We start from the raw sequence: 17,020 nt of genomic DNA, 5'->3' as shown, positions 1-17,020 counted from the left end.
TTAACAATATGCCAAGTCTTCTGTTAACATGGACAAGACATTCGACGTTTACCGCGTAACATGTCGCGTTCTATTATCTACTTGACGGAGATTTAATCTTCTTCCCCCCCCCCCCCCCCCAGATTAGTCACGCCTTAGGAGAGGCGTCACACGGCGACGACGCTGGACTACGAACGTCGGTTCAAAGAAAAAAGGAAAACTAACGAGAAGGAAAGATACATCTGACTAATCCTAATGCAAAGAATGCAATCAGAAAAAAATTCTGAGAAAATTTTCCGCTTCCGTTGCTATTTACTTTTTGCATTTATTTACCCCCGTTCCCCTTATTCTGCATTTTACTCGTGCGTACAGTGAACTGTATAAATTTATCTCCGGGCAATAGTTGAGTCATTATGATATCTGAACAGGAAAAATATACGTGAATAAATACAGAGGCTGGATGTTTTCATTAATCGTGCTTTTCACCGACCGGTTGAATCCAGAAACAAGGTGCCAGGACCAATAAATGACCAAGAAATAATAATCCGAAGTAATAACTCGAAAAAAAAATATAACACAGGAGAAAAACAATCACACTAAAGTAATCCATGAAAAAATTGACACGTGTGAAATTTAATTTCATTTAATTATGTGTCAATTTTTTGACGTGCTGGAGTTATTTTTTTTTCTTTTTTTTTTCTTTTTATAATTGTATTCGTTTTCGTACGGGTTTCATTTTGTTGAGGTTGTTTTTAGATGGCTTGTTTTTAAGCGGGTTAATAACATCGGTCATCCACAAGCGCGAATATCAACCTACAATGACGGAAGAATTGACTTTTTCCAAACGATTTCGAACCGTTGATATTCATGGGACCGAGCTTAATCTACACTAGAGTTTATTTCATATTTGCTGCACCGTAAACCAGCCTTAAAACTCTGCTCGATCAGCAACCCCATGCGAGGGGGCGACACGGTTATTGAGGGGCTTTACGGATAAAGGGTGCAGGAGCTTGTGCCTCGTGTATAAAAGAGTGACGCATTCACAGCCCGTTTTTATGTCGTAGTCGGAATCATTGAGAAGGAATAAAACACACGCGAAAAAAAATTATTTTTCTCTAAGAAACTCGAACATAAAATATACAAAATTTATCGCTAGTATAAAACTGGGATGAAGATTTTACTCGTAGCCTGTTTTTTTTTTTTTTGCTTTGGATCTAAGTTATTTACATTTGTTGAGAAATCTGGTTATATAAAAAGAAGACAGTTGATAAATTTTGCACCATGTATTGCATAAAAAGGTAAACGAAGGAAAAGGAAAAAAAAAAACAGAGCAATAGAAAGCTTTCGTTTCGATTTTTGTATTGAAACTGCGATTTTAATGATCCTGGGGCTAAGTTTTCTCTGTCCCTTTACTCATCCAACGACTCCAATTTTTCCTCATCCCTTGAATCTTTTTTTTTATGAATTTTGACAAGAAATAATAGAAAATGAAAGAAAATATCAACACTGTGATAATTGTAACAAAATTTGTCTGTTACAAAAAAGCAAGAAAAAAATAAACATTTTAATTCTATAACATGTTTTTTTTTTTTTTTTTTAATTCAATTCACAAATTTATAAAAATTTCCAGCCATGGAATTTATGTCAACATATGTTCGCCAAGGATTATCATTGAAAAGAATTACGTATATATTTATTCTACTTTTTTACCCTCCAAAAAATTATTTCCTCAACCCCTGTGCGGCTACATATTAAATATTCTCCGACCATATACTAAACATTCCCGGTTTTTCACCCCCTGCGTATTACAATCGAGGTTCTACTGTACATCACTGTGCACATGGTGACCCACCCACATTATACCTTGCAAATGAGACTTGGGCTCGAAAGCTATGCGTTTCGCCCTTTCTGCAATACACGCAGCCGAGTCTCGTCGTCTGCAGGAATTGATGCGCCGTATATAATGCACTCGTTGAAATGCGAATACGCGTGTGTTTGTGTGCGTTAAACGTACGAGGGAAATAATCACGCAAGGATCCGCTAAAAGGGGGCTGAAAACTCCAGTCTCCTACAGGTTGCAAAAAAATGAAGAAGAAAGCTTCGAGTGAATTTAGCCAAGAGAAAAAAAAAAAAACCAGCCGCAGTTCGGAAACGGTTTTCTTTGCGATTGCTCAATTATTTTTTCTTCATTCTTACTTCCTTTGTGATCGTTTATCGTAATGTACATAAATATATACGTTCGTGTAAACGCGTATGAATCAGGCAATAAAAAGATATGTAATTCAAGAAAAAAGCAAAACAGAATTGTAAGAGATGATAATAATTCAGGCTACAGCTTGGGAATAAAAAAAATCAAGAAATTGTTTAGAGCATGCAGATACCTCGAGACATTACAAAGAAATTCTGCACGACTGAAGTGAGCGCGAAATTCAACGCAGCAAGCGAAATTCTACATCGCATGTACGCAGTAAAATTCGTTGTTTCTTTCTTGCGATGCATATATATATGCATACTTGATTTTATTTAATGCATTTATATACTTCAAGGAAAGAAGAAAACAATTTACGAAATTCTCAATTCTGTTAACGTGCAAAATATTGTGCGCAGATTTTTACTACAATGGTTCATTTTATTTAAAAAGCTATGTTTCATAAAATCAATCAAACAGATTTTATTTTTCTCAGTAGTTGATTCCATTACGACATTTGACATAGTGTTTAATAATCAATATTGATACGATGTTGTAAAATTGAATATAAAATAAAGTGTGGTAAAAAATGTAAAAAATTGTAGAGTTGATTAAACGAATCTACTAGACTTTTATCAATTTTAAATCGATCTGAAATGAAGCATAAATGGTTTGGATCTTATTTATAATTGCAGAATTTTCTGTTTCTGTATTTCCAAAGAGATTTTTGCGGCCCACGAGCATGATAATTTGATAAATAAATAAAGATGATGAAATTTTTACTCATCTAATTGTAAGCTCAGCTGTCGGAAATCGTGCGAACATCGATTTATACATCAGCTCTCAAAAAATCTAGCAGACATTAACTTGGTACGTAAACTGCGCCAATGCATATTTCTAGAGTTGCAGTCTAAGGAGGTTATAGTCGTAGCAGAGAGTCAGGGGCCCGAAATGAGACCACAATTTTAACGGAGTGTCACTGTCATACCGGAAGTGGGTAATCAATTTAGAAGTTTGGTCACAAACAACATATAAATCCATATTAAACGTAACGGAGGGCGTCGATCGTGTGTGTAAGATACATAAAGTAAGCGGTGCCTCGAAATATATTCTTTTAACCAATCTGTTAAACAAATAATAAGTTTATCAAATATATATTTTGAAGAAAATGAAAATTAGTTTTATCCGTTACTATTATTTCTCATTACGATCACTGTTACTATATTTTCTTGCAAATGTTGCGAAGATTTAATGCTTGGGCGACAATAAATTGATGTTAAAGTCTTGTTTAACTAAAAAAGTAGAGCGAAACGAGCAAACTGATTTCGCGTTGCAATTACTAAAAAGGGATCGACAATAGCGCAAAATTGTTAGGCGTACCTCGTTTTTCGTAATTCCAACTGAATTTACTGAATTTTTCTAGTTACGGTAACAAATGAAATTTTTATCGGTGTATACGCGTACAAGTACAAATATTTATACGTGTAGAAATTGTTTCCAGAGAAATAAACGATTGGAAAAGACAACTCGCTACAACTTATGGGTCTGTAAACTTCCGTTATATCTCGAATTGCGATGTAAATAGTTACAAGAAACATATTTGCCCAGGATGTATAGTGCTAGTGAAGATAATTCATATTCACTTTGCCAAAACAATGAAGATAAACGTATCTACATAATTGTATAAACACAACTTGAACATGAGGACGTACGTATGTACTGAAATAAGATAGTTGCGCAGTAAATTATAATTTAATTGTAACGGACAAATCGATTGGAGGAATAAATAAAATAAACAGATTTAATTCTCTGTACAAGCTTTTCACTTCACTGCAACACGTAATTTAGATAGATACCTGATCAGCGATAGTTCATCGATATCTAATATCTAGAAAAATTATTTAAATATAATATGCCATGTATATTAATTATGGGTATGTGAATAAATTTTTGTACCTATTTTATTTATACGATAGAAAATTTCAGAAAGCGAAGTACTATGAACATATAATTTATGATCAGGTTTGAAATCTTTTAATCATTCTTGCTCTTGCAGCCGGGTGTCTAATTACGTTGAAACGAGTTTCACTGCAGCTTGCTGGTCGAGTCATCGGTTGAAAATGTATACGTGAAATTTTAGTAGATCAAGCGTGATATAAACTACAAGTAAACGTTGTTTTTTTATTTTTTTAATCAAATGTCCTGACGCTTTAAAAATGAGCCGTCACAAAATTCATGTTCAATTTGTTTGTTTTTTAGTTTTATACGAATAGAAAAACTTGTGACTGCGTATCGCGATTTTTGTGGATGCCAAAATATTTCAATGCACATATTTCTATTTTACTTTTTGTTCTTTTTTTTTTATTTCTTCTAGCAATCAATTTTGAAACGGATATTGAGGTTTCAAGAAAAAAACTGTCAACTTCAAATTTCTTGTAAAAAGAGATTGAGAAAAGCACAGAGTTTTTGTTCATATTTTCGAGTCATAAAGTTCGAAACATTTTTTTCTCACAAACGAACGATGCACGGCACGTTTTGATTACAATAATTCTATTCGTTTAGAAAAAAAAAAAAAAAAAAGTTTCCTTTGAAATACAAATCTATGTATGCATTAACGAATCAAAGAGAATTCTTTGAGAAACGGTGAGAGAAAAACTTTAACCTTGAGCAAAATTACTTGAAGCTCAAATTTACACTCCAAGTAACATATGATTTTTATGACGATCAAGATAACGGCGGTTAAAATTTCAATTAAAACAAAAGTAAATAAATGAAATGAATAATCTGGCAACGAATATGATCTCGCCTGGCGTATATAATGAATTCTATACATGTTTGATACGTGAAGAGTATCGTATATTGTTTAAAGCCGAAAGCACGGTGTAGGATTCTCAAGGGTTGTGTTTATTTTTGTACCATCATCATAACTCGTTACACGTACCCGAGCAATATGGTCTTTGCACGAGCTGCGTGAAAAAATTTTACACGCACATGTGTTAAGGGAAAAAACAATCAGAAATAATTATGAGGTACTTCTTTTTTGCATTTTTTGATTAAACAGTAATTGAAACAATAAAAACAGATTGAAAACTATGAAAATGTGACGTCATTAACGTTGCTAAGAAATGTTTGTATAACATATTACGCGAATTCAGTGAAATTCAATTCGAGTTTGTAACTTTTTTCATTGTTAAAATTGACAATTTTGCGTTTCTCTGCTTATAAATACACATATAAAATGGATTTGTTTACAGAAGGAGAAGATCCAAGTTGTCGTCTCAAAATATAATAGGTTAAAATAACTGAAATCTGAAAACACAAAAACTGAACAGGTAATCTATAGAATACACGAAGAGAAGAAAAGAAACTAAAGTAACTGGTAGAATTATGGAAATAAAATCGATAACGTGAGCTGTGATTTTTTCGAAATTCTGTTTCCAAATATTGATTCAATTCTTTTAAATTCCTCAGGCAAAAGAATCAGTTCAATTCTATTATTATTACACATGAGCTCGAATTTTCAGCAATAATATTGAGAAAAACGAAAACAACGAAAAACATTTAACTGTGCTCCACGGTTTAACAAAAATTAATCTGCCACCTCTTAGTTTTTGAATTGTTATACTTGAGGTAGAAAAAAAAATAATTATTTTTCCATCGGCTAAATTTAAGTCACCAGATTAATAACTTGATAAGTTAATATAATCAGCCACTTTTTTCCTGTTTGTCATTTGAAATAAATAATAAATAAGTCAATTTCTCAACAAACTTCCCGACTTTTTATTCTTCTCTTTCTTCTGCATGTTTTCCGCAGTTCGGCATATAGTAAACGACCTTGGACCAGATCCAGAAGGAAAATATATATACATACGACATTATACGAGGTACATAAAATATCGAACCGGCGTGTTGACACACATAGATACGTATGTGTGTAGTTACATACATTTCGAAAGATCTTCCTTCAATCTGTAACCCGTTCCGTTTCACCGCAGCTCAACTTGACCTCATTTTCCGTCTTTTCTCTCTTCAGATACATACTTAACTTTCAACTTGCGGAAAATTCGTCTTCCCGAATTCCTCGTCGAGTATCGATGGTGAGTAAAATTTGTTTGTTACTTTCTCTCTTCCTTCTTTCCTCTTTATCTCTTTCATTTGTATACCGTACACGCACATCCACGATTAACTCTACGTGGCAAAGATACTTGACCGAAAATTAATCAATGAATAAAACAACATGTGTGAACACCTAATTTATACGATGATCGAACCGCGCTTAAGTTAAGGATTATGGGAATAGAATATCAGATATTCCCGATCTAATAATTTGAGCATCTTGATTGTAGCGAAAAATATTTTTTTAGCCTAATGAAAATCGATTTTAATTCTATATCAAACGTTCCATTAATTGATAGACAAATATTTATTAGGTTTAAGAAGTTCAATTCAAGTATGTTATTAAAAATTAAACTGTACGAGTATAACAATTCAATGTTCTGATTTAAATAAATTTATAGATTTAATCACGTACAAATTTAAATGAAACAAACCACAGTTCGAAACTATTCAACTGAATAGCAATTCTTAGCTATATCCAGGGGATTCTAATGCGTTTGTTTCGCAATAATTCGTTGTACGTATGTTATACAATAAATATACAATTCCTTTCGATTATTACGAACTGGGTTGCAAAATAAAGCTAACAATATGAAAAAAGAAAATGGTCTACAAGAAGGTAAAATTCTATATGTACGTAAAATACAAAAGTTGTGCAAGGTATTTACGGCTGCATACCATAATAAATACATGTATATGTATGCGAGCAACTTAAACGAATTGCATAACGATGCTAGTTGCGTTATTATAAGCCGCAGTTGTGGTCAACTATTTTCTATCACACTTTGTTTCAGTTGTAATATTCGCAATCGGTATTACAAAGCTATGATTAGAGGAAGTTTTTTGAATGAAATGTTTAGTATACCTGTTCAACGATAGTGTATGAACCAAAAGTATTTTGTTTGTTGATTTAATTCGATTCAATATGCAGGAAGGATATATCGCGTGACTAATGCCAAAAGGGCGTATAAAAATTGTACGCCCTTTTGGCTTTTCAAAACCAAAAGGGCGTATAATTTTTTTTTTTTGTGCCAATCGTTTTGTCAATATATTCTAAGCCTAAAAATGAAAAAAAAATTTTCAAAGCCAAAAGGGCGTATATCTCAAGTTATAAAGCCAAAAGGGCGTATTATTTTTTTGATAATAATTTCTAATTTATTCCTTACTCAATAATATGCAATTTTTATTCAAAATTTTGAAAAATCTTGATTTTTTTTATACGCCCTTTTGGCTTTAGGCCGGCAATTTCCTAAAGCCAAAAGGGCATATATCTTGAGATACGCCCTTTTGGCGTTAGTACATCTAAAAATTTTTTTTTGCAGATCTTTACGTTTCGAGTGATTTTAAGTCGAATGGCAAAAAAAAATTTTTTTATACGCCCTTTTGGCATGGATCCCTATCTAACTGCTGTAGTACGCCCTTTTGGCATTAGTCACGCGATATAAATTCCCTTCATCGATTGGACGGATGTTAAATTATTATTCAGGAATAGATTATAAGTAATTGAATCATCATGTTTTGCGGGATTAAATTATTATATTCCATTCAATCTATATTAAATTAAAATAGATCGAAGCTACATAAAAATAAGCAGAGAATCTTAGACTCGACTTGGAGGTTCTCTTAGTTTTATACGTTGCAGTTCCACAAATGGAGCAGCTGCATACAATGATGTAATGATAAAAACAGTGAATATAATATCCAAGAGATGTTGGAAGAAAGAGAAAAAGAAATGAAAGAAAAAAAATTAACCGCAAAGAATGCAACTTGGAAAGTTTGATTTTAATGACCGTATTGTTTTTTCAGAGAAAAAATGCAATAAAATTCACAGACATTTTTCCGAACGACTAAATTTCGTGGCAACAATTTTTTGTTCACGTACAAGTGTGTATAATGTGCATAAAAATTATTATTTACATATACATACATTTATTTATACATACCATTGTGTATTACGAAAGTTTTATTCACATGGAAAGTTCACCGCGATGATGTTGCGGGTAAATGCAGGATAATATTGATATAACGCATATTGTTTATAGTTTGAACTGCGGAGATAAAATACAACGGTACACGAAAAAACAATCTGTTCAAACAGGAAAATAAATTGATGAGATTCGAAAGAAACGAATGAATCAACAAATTTATTTGGAGAGAAGAAGACGATAGTTTTGTTTCTCTGGAAGTTTTTTTTTCATTGTGTGACTACACGTAGCAAGGTAAAAATGTTTATATATACCGACCATTTGAGAATATCCCAATTATTGAAAACCATAATAAGATCAATTATAAGAAATAAAAGAATTTATGACTTAGAAACTATTTTATTCGGTGGTTCGATTTCATAATCGATATAATTACTTTACTTCATCACTGATATTATATCGCTTGTAAAGATCGTTGCGGATTTTCCTGATTCACGCATAGATAAACAATAACAAAACATTATAATAATCAATAAGAAAAAAAAAGAAAAAAAAAAAACGAAATGTGATAGACTGTTAATCGCTTCTATGAGAAGTAACCGTTGTCTTTAAATTAGGAACATCGTCATGGAATTCGTGGAGTGATATCGACATTCAACGTTTTATCTACAAACCATTTGAAGAAAGTATTTTCGATAAAGACTAGTCGAACCTTATCTCAAATTTGAAGCGAAGAATAATTTGCTGTATAGTTGAATTATTACTGCAACGAATTTTTTCACGCAGGCTAAAAAGTATTAAGTAGTGTTTAAAAGGCGGAAGATTATTTCAATGATTAAAAAAAGCTCCATGCACACTTGGAGGAAATTCCAGTGGATTAGATACGTTACAGTAATGTTGATAAACTAATATATCTAGATGCATTCAAAAATATTTTTTAAGTAATTCAGCATTTACGATAAGAGTGCGGGAAAAATATTCTTTGAACTCCTGAGTAATTAATCTCTTTTTGGCTCATCGCAAAATTTCTATCTCAATTACGTCAAATTATTACACGGTACGTCGATATTATATTTATGACCACACTAATCAAGAAATTAGCGAATATTTATTCGTCATAAAAACTGTCTCATTAGTTTGACATTTTACATGCTGAATAGTCCGATAAGTAATTCCAAGCATTCCCAGTGTCGATTAGACAGTGAACTTCGACCCAGTGATATTTTCGGGATACTTTAGCGTGTGACTATAATAAGCTTACGCTGTGGGGATAAAATGCATAGTAATTTTGTCACGCGGGCTTGTCATTTATTATTTATTGTTGCCGATGTCTATTTTACACAGTGTGTAATCACAGCGAAAAACAATAAAAAACAGAAATTAAAATAGAAAGAGTAATCTGTGACTGAAGTCAGTCAAGTTGTATTTAATCAAAGCAAAGAGTTTCTTTCGTACCGAAAAATTAGGTTTTGAATCCGACGAATTTTAAATGATAAAAAAGGCCAATTATTGTATAATAATCTCAGAGCGATCGGGTTGTTTTAATATATATATGTATTATTTCGAAATGAGATAAACAGGCATAGGTCGTACGATTTTAATTAATTTCAATGCAATTTGTTGGTGTATGAATTCTTCGCAGATTAACATAAATATACTGGACGCATGACAATATTAAAAAAATATATCAGCTGATTTGTACAGAACTTATTCACGCAAAAAATTTGTCATTATTGTATCCCAAGGAATACGCCTTTAACCCAAATAAAACGTAACATAATTAGTTATTAATTAAGGTCATGGAGAGGAAGCGAAATTTGATATAAATTGTGACTCCTATGCACAAAATTGGGAAAAATAATACGAAATGATCTCCAAAACTCGTGTAAATTTTCTGAACGATCGATCTCGCACTAGTTTACAAGCTTTTCAATTACACAAGGACGGCTTTTTGGTACAAAAAACTCCGATCACAAATCGGGACTATTTTCAATAAACGTAGTAAAGTATCCTCTCTTATTTAACTCTTTCACCACTAAGAATTGAATATTTCATTTGAATGTACGATTTTGAATTACTTTTATTCATCACTTTAAGGATCAATAAAATTCGTCTCGATCTGCAATTCGAGGATCACTTTTTGAATCTTGATTTCAGCGCGGATTTGTTTTATTCGACAATTTAATGGACTGCGCGATGTTTGATATATCCTACATCGGATTGATTGATCAATTGGCTTTGCTGCACTTTAGAGTCACGACAGGAACGAAACAAAAGAGAAAGAAACAGAATAACGACCTCGAATCTCGTCGAAGTGACGCAGAGGAAAAGTGAGCTCGGTGAATATTCTGAGCGAAGGTCAGAACCGCCTCCTTCTTTTCCATCTTACTCGCGATGTCGTTTAATTGAAGATCAGAAGCTGAGCACGAGGAAGAGAGACCAGAAGAAGAAAGAATAAAAACGGTATATACCTTGTGTCAACCTCATCATCGTTATTTTTTTCTCATACGCCGCAGTTTGTTTTTTTAATCGTGGAACATTACAATAATAACCTTTTATCATTGTGTTTCCTTCCACACTCTCGCAGTTAAAGTGCAATGCGCTCAATCGCTTGCAACATCATAAATTAATTATCTCTGAATTGTCTGTTGCGCAATTGCAATATATATATGTATAATGTATATATACCACTTTCGCTATGTGCTGGGTAAAAATGAAACAAAATTTATAAAACAAAGAATGAATTAATAATTCTTTGCAAACAAAAACAAAACCGGATTAACTACAATCGGTTTCTAGACAATGTATAAGGTATACGTAATGAACTAATAACGCAGAAGAAATTGAAAATGACTTGCGTTGATACGAACTATTCAGTGATAAATCTAATATCTCTAATATAATCTTCTGATGTTTACACTTCACGTAACGTAATAATGATCGCAGTCCGTACGTTGGATGGTGTGTCGATAAATATATTTCTTTCAAATCGTGGTTGTGCAATTAAGTTTACGGTGAAAATGAGCAATTGTCGTCGTTTGTCCAATTTTAGCGTTTTTCAGAATTGAAATAACTATATGAAGAACAATAAATTATACGGTAATTTAATTTCTCTAATATGATGGATAATTACGAAGTTGAAGTTAGTAGCAAAATTTTATATTACAATTTCAAGCGGCTCTGTTGTGAAATCGTGACACAGTGACGTTTCTAAAATATGCTTTGGGTTATTACAGTTCACTGAATTTCAAAAGATCCTAAAATTTTGAAATAACAATTTTTCTATGAATACACGGAGAGAAAAAAATCATTGAAATAACTATATTTGTGGTCACGGGCGACGAAGTAAATATCTACATATTTGTGTCAATTCTAGATTTATTAGTCCAACAAAATTTGGTTGAAATCAACTAAACGTGTTGGTATGGTTACAAAATAATGTTATTAGCTTCAACCTCGACCATAAATTGAAATATTTTGTTGAAACTCGTTGGTTCCAAATTGGTTTCGAAATCAAATAGGTCATCGAAGGTTTGAACGAAATTTGACTTCCTATACTTTCTCTCATCGTTTCTGACATTCTGAGCATTTGTGGGCCACATCAGCACCGGGTTACCCTAATGAAAATTTCTACTACTACTACTACTACGAATTTTTCCAGAATTTGGAACATTTCGTGTCATTTCGTGTACAAAATTGTAAGCATGCATAGTTTTTCACAAATAATTGTTGACTTTCTTTAAAAATCGTAGTATCTTGTAGATTTTCAGTGAAAAAATACAAATTTTCATGATAATTTAGGCGTATTTACAATTTTTCGTACAAATTCATGCGATGCGATCCAATTTCCCTAAAAATTCGTAAAAAATCGTAGAAATCATTTTCACCAGAATAGCGTTTCCTCGCGTCATTGCGACGCGAGAGGTAGACTCAACTTGTCAGAACAGTGCGAACCACCTGCGGCTTCAAGCCAGTGGTTCAACCGCGTCGTGCGTAACAACGACCTTCGTCTCACCGTATAGAAAGAGAAAGAATGACGGAGATCGAGAGAAGCGAGTCAGTCACGTGACAATAATGATACTTAAAACACGGCGATCGTCATCTCTCAAAGCGTTCGGCCGGGATGAAAACAAAAAACGGCTGCATTCCGCACGCTTCGCGCGGTGTTCCAGGCCCTCGAACGAGGGCACAAAGAACCGACGAGGGGGCAACGCACCGCGTCACAATCTGGTACCAGAAACTAGATTCCACAACCACTGTCGGGGGACGAAAGAGGGATGGGGGGAGAAAGAGAGGCGATTATACGTTGCAATCTCTCTTTCTCTTTCTCTCTCTGCCACAGCGGCAGTTGTAACGGTTCATTAATACCGCAGCCCGAAGCTGGGATGCCAGCAACGAAGATCAGAACGAGGACACTTGGATAAACACTTACATTACTTGTTGAGGGGTAAATCCGTTCCAAGGGCTCTCGGTTTCCCTACTTTGCACTGGATCTTGAAATCGGTGGCGTTCGATTCACTGCGGTATCTCAGAATGCAATCGGCGGATCTGATCGCTCACCAAAAAACACTCACGCACTGCACTACAAAGCTCACTTTCGGTTATTTCCACTTTTTCACTGTTTATCGACTATCGCTGATATATCCCGCACCAAACTTTCTGCAGAGGAGGATCTAGCCGCACTGAATCGAAACAAATTCTCGAGCGTCCCTCGGTCAGAGCGAATAGTTTCACACGTATCCGCTGGTGGCGCTGGCGATGTAACTTTTTCCGTCTGGCGGCTCTCTCGGAGAACTTCAAACGAACTTCGATGCCAGTTATCGCGTGTAGATCGAACCTCTCGAGACAAGGTAAGGATAGGCATCTGTTGTACCGACGCTACGAATGTTCGCCGTGGTTGTGAAATTGGATTCGTCTGATTTAATTGCAAAACTTATAATTGTTAAAGACTTTCTTCTAACGTAATGCTTATTCATTTTAATTGTAATTTTATAATTATACTGGTTTTTCGATTTACTTTTTGGTATGCGATTCACATTCTACTCTGCTTCCACTACCACTATTTTTCGACTTAATCGATAGAAACACCAGAATATTCAATTTTTGAAGACGCGAACATCAATTTTTTAGCATCTTTACAAGAGTAGAAAGTCAAAGTATAGAATATTAAAAATGTAGAAAGTTAACGTACCGAAACAAAAAAATTGTATCTCCAGAATTCTGCTATACTCTCATTCAATCTGACGATTCTATATTTTGGCTTTATATACTTGGTGTTTCTTACAGTTTCATTTTAATATAATTCAAATTTGTGCATTATAAAAGGTGGACAAAATAAGTTTTTGCATTCTTGAAAATTCGTTATTCTTACCATCTACATATTTGACGATCTTTTTACGTTTTCACTCTCGTCCTTTCTCTCGTACTTTCAGAACAAAAATCAGTGACTAGTCAATAATATTAATAAATTACAGTAAAGCTACGTTATTAGTGTAAAATGAAACCACAGTAGATCTTAATTTTCAGTTTTCTTTTTTCTCTCTTCAATTATTTCACTTCGTTACCTTTCTCTGATAACTAATTCCCGATCACTCTATTTTCATAGGTTAAGAATTTCTGTTAAATTCAGTGCATGACTCAAATCAGATATCACTTTCCTTATTTCTTTATTTTGCCAGCATTATTCAAGTGCAATTGGAATGGGTCGAAACTTTGCGCCTGACTGCACGGAATTTGCAGCTCTAACGTGTATCTGTAGTTGCGATATCAGGCGCTCAAGGTTACGTTATTCAAGCTTTCCAGGAGCGATGGCGCCACAGAATGGATCAAAGCATGCTGTGACCTTACGGGCAGCTTGCACACTATTTTTACCACTCCGTGGCGGTAGTGAGTATAAATTCAAAAAAAAATATTCACGGTATCATTTCCTAATGCAATGAGCCCGATTTTACCAATTTATTTTCTTTTTCAACTGACAATTTAAAAAGAATACATCCATACTGAATTTTAAATTGTTTTTAAATTATATCGTCTCAAAAATTGTGAGATTTAAATATCGTTCTTTTAAATTTAAAGATCAGATATCAGAATACCGAAAAATACGCGTCACAATGGCTTTAACGTGACTGTAGAATTTCCGTTCCCAATACAGAGATTTTATCGTTCAACTTCGATGTCATTGTTAGTCAAAAGAATAATATTTAAGACTGACTATTTTAAAATGATTTGAGATTTCACGTGCATGGGGGGGGGGGGGGGGGGGGATAAACTTGTGAAATCAGTTTATATTATTACAAATCGATTCGGACATACCTCATATACTGACATAGGGTTGTTCTTATTTAGAGTGACAGCTAATTTTTTCCGAGCTGCTCTCCAAATCAACCTTCAATAATTCAAAAACAATTGCCTAATTTTTTCAGATTTTTATCTCAACTCTAAAATCTCCCGCCATCAGGGTGCGTTTCTCCATTTAAAGTACACGTGTTTCAGACACATTGTCAGTACAAATATATTTTATTGTAAGAGTAATAATGTTCAAAAACATCTGAAGCAGCGAGGTTTTAGTGGACATTAGTGCTACTATTTGAAAAAAGTACACATCATCTTACCATACAATCTCAACGAATTGAACACTTTCGAAATCTGAATTTATTCTATTTGGATTAAGTGCAAATTCGTCTAGATTACCGGGTATGATGGTGTGAATTTTTTCTCAAATAGTACCACTAATGCCCGCTAAAACCTCGCAGTCACACATTTTTTTGAACATTATTAATCTTACAGTAAAATATATACTAACAATGTATCCGAAACACGCGTATTTCAAATAGGGAAATCCTTCCTCTTGTAGACACGTGTTAGAGTTGAGCTAAAATTCTGAAAACCTTTGAGAATTATTTAAAGTTGATTTGGGGGGGGGGGGGGGCGGTCTAGAGAAAAATCCTCACTACCTCAACAACCCTATTACAAAATACATCGATCCCTGCAGTAAAAAACATGAAATAAACTTTCAAGACTTACGATTAAGCAGCATATTGCAACAAGCCGTTGGCATTAACCCCTGCGACGAATTTCATCAAACTCACAAATGTATAATTCATATAACCGTTTTTATGTCGTATACGTATGTATATATGTATATCGAATATGCAACTACATACGTATACAGAGGAAATTTTCTCATGCGCTTTCGCGTGCGCATGAAACGAGCTGCGAAGCTTTCTCCCTTTCTCTCTCTCTCTCTCTCTCTCTTTCTCTCTCTCCCCGAGATAAACAGCCGGGCAGTAATTGCGAGCGAGGAACGATACCATATTTCATACGCAGTATAAGCCATAACTTAGGAGGCAATTACCGTGAGTACGTCATTTATCATCCGGTCCCCCGCCGAACCCCCTTGGAAACCGCGCCGGGCGACGCTCGGGGTTTGAGTTGGGGGTGATTGCGAGGGGTGGCAGAACAACCGGTCTACGGAAACGGGGGCGGAAAAGTAGCCGACAACAAGGCGCTGTTCGATCATAAGCCGTGAATAAAGTTGGAGTTCTTATGAATGTAAATACTAAACTGTTTCAGATTGGATATTATAAGTATTTTTATTTATCTTTTTTTTTTCCCTTTTGCTGGAACGTGATCCAAATCTCAGCTTCTGCTGAAATAGGATGTTCAAGAGGCGCTTCACGCCGCGTGGCTCATTAGCGTTTTGATAAACACGACATAAAAATACAGTAAAAATTTTACACAACGATTGTGTAGCACGAGGTTTGACAGTTGTGTTGGCTTTGTTGGATATGCGTAATATCAAATTCTATTTTGCTAATATCTGGTTTCTGGTTTCTCCAACGAAAAAATGGTATTGTCGTTTGTGCAAATTATTCAATAATCTAAGCGATCATTCATTCATATTACTTCGTAAATTGCTGCAAAGGGATTGGAATTAGTATATTTCTTTTTTTTTTTTGCATATTAATCATTGAATTGAAAAAAGATACATGACGCGAGGCACCTGTTTGAGAATTGGTTTCTAGAAAAAAAAAAAAAAACTAACGCGTAGATGTTATTGCATAAAAGATAACAAAATATTGTCCTCATCTGAAACAGGCTAATAAATACCCGCGAAATCTATTGTGAAATTCATCAATCTACGGCGTATAATTTATTACTATTATTTTGATCAAATTAGATTTAGAATAAAAGCGATTCCTGATTAACGGGGCTCAAGTTCGCGTAGTACTCTTACCTTTACCGACAGAGCAAACTCACCCTTATCCCTTATGTTATCAAATGCGGGAAATGTGGAAATAGTAACACGTGTCAAAGAACCACACATTTATTTGACGATTTTCAGGACACGAGTAGCTCACCTGAATTCTGCTACAACAGAGCGATGCACCGTCGAAACTTGAACCCTTTGCGTTCGTTTTTTTATTTAATAAAGCAAGAAAGAGGAAAAACTTTCTCGGTCGGTAAGGGTAGGGGTACTGCATGACCTTAATTACTTACACAATCAGGAACTTGGAGAGCGTCTCTGGATTAGATACGTAAGTATGATATGAAAAGTAATTTCTCAAGTTTCTTCAATTTTTTCTATTCACAGACGTCGAGAGAGGGGGAATCAGTGTTGCAGGGGGCGCAAAGCGGCAAGGATCAATTGCAAAGCCGGCAACAAGGATCCAGCGATGAAACAAGCCGCCCCGCAGCTGACAATGGAGTGCCCGTAGCTAATATCTGCACAACGAGCCACCCGATCCCCGGATCTGTAGATCCGGTAATGCGCTTTGAATTATATTACCAGAGAAAATGCCAACGCCGCAAA

At 34.5% G+C, this 17,020-nt stretch overlaps 1 protein-coding gene across 3 annotated transcripts in view; it reads right to left on the bottom strand.

Annotated features, from left to right (window-relative positions):
- The window catches only part of LOC107225191 (protein draper), a 45,211-nt gene extending 32,296 nt beyond the window's left edge, over positions 1 to 12,915 (bottom strand). For 2 of the 3 annotated variants that reach the window (XM_015665569.2, XM_046739070.1), the window contains exon 1: positions 12,641 to 12,914. The gene's annotated coding sequence lies outside the window, so the exon portion shown is untranslated. Of the gene's footprint in view, positions 1 to 12,640 lie in introns of all 3 variants that reach the window. The other variant, XM_015665570.2, reaches the window with a different exon arrangement.
- Positions 12,916 to 17,020: the final 4,105 nt, after the last annotated feature.

This window comes from Neodiprion lecontei, chromosome 4 (genome assembly GCF_021901455.1).
Source record: "Neodiprion lecontei isolate iyNeoLeco1 chromosome 4, iyNeoLeco1.1, whole genome shotgun sequence".
NCBI classification, from domain to species: domain Eukaryota; kingdom Metazoa; phylum Arthropoda; class Insecta; order Hymenoptera; family Diprionidae; genus Neodiprion; species Neodiprion lecontei.
This window is presented reverse-complemented; position numbering and strand designations above follow the sequence as displayed.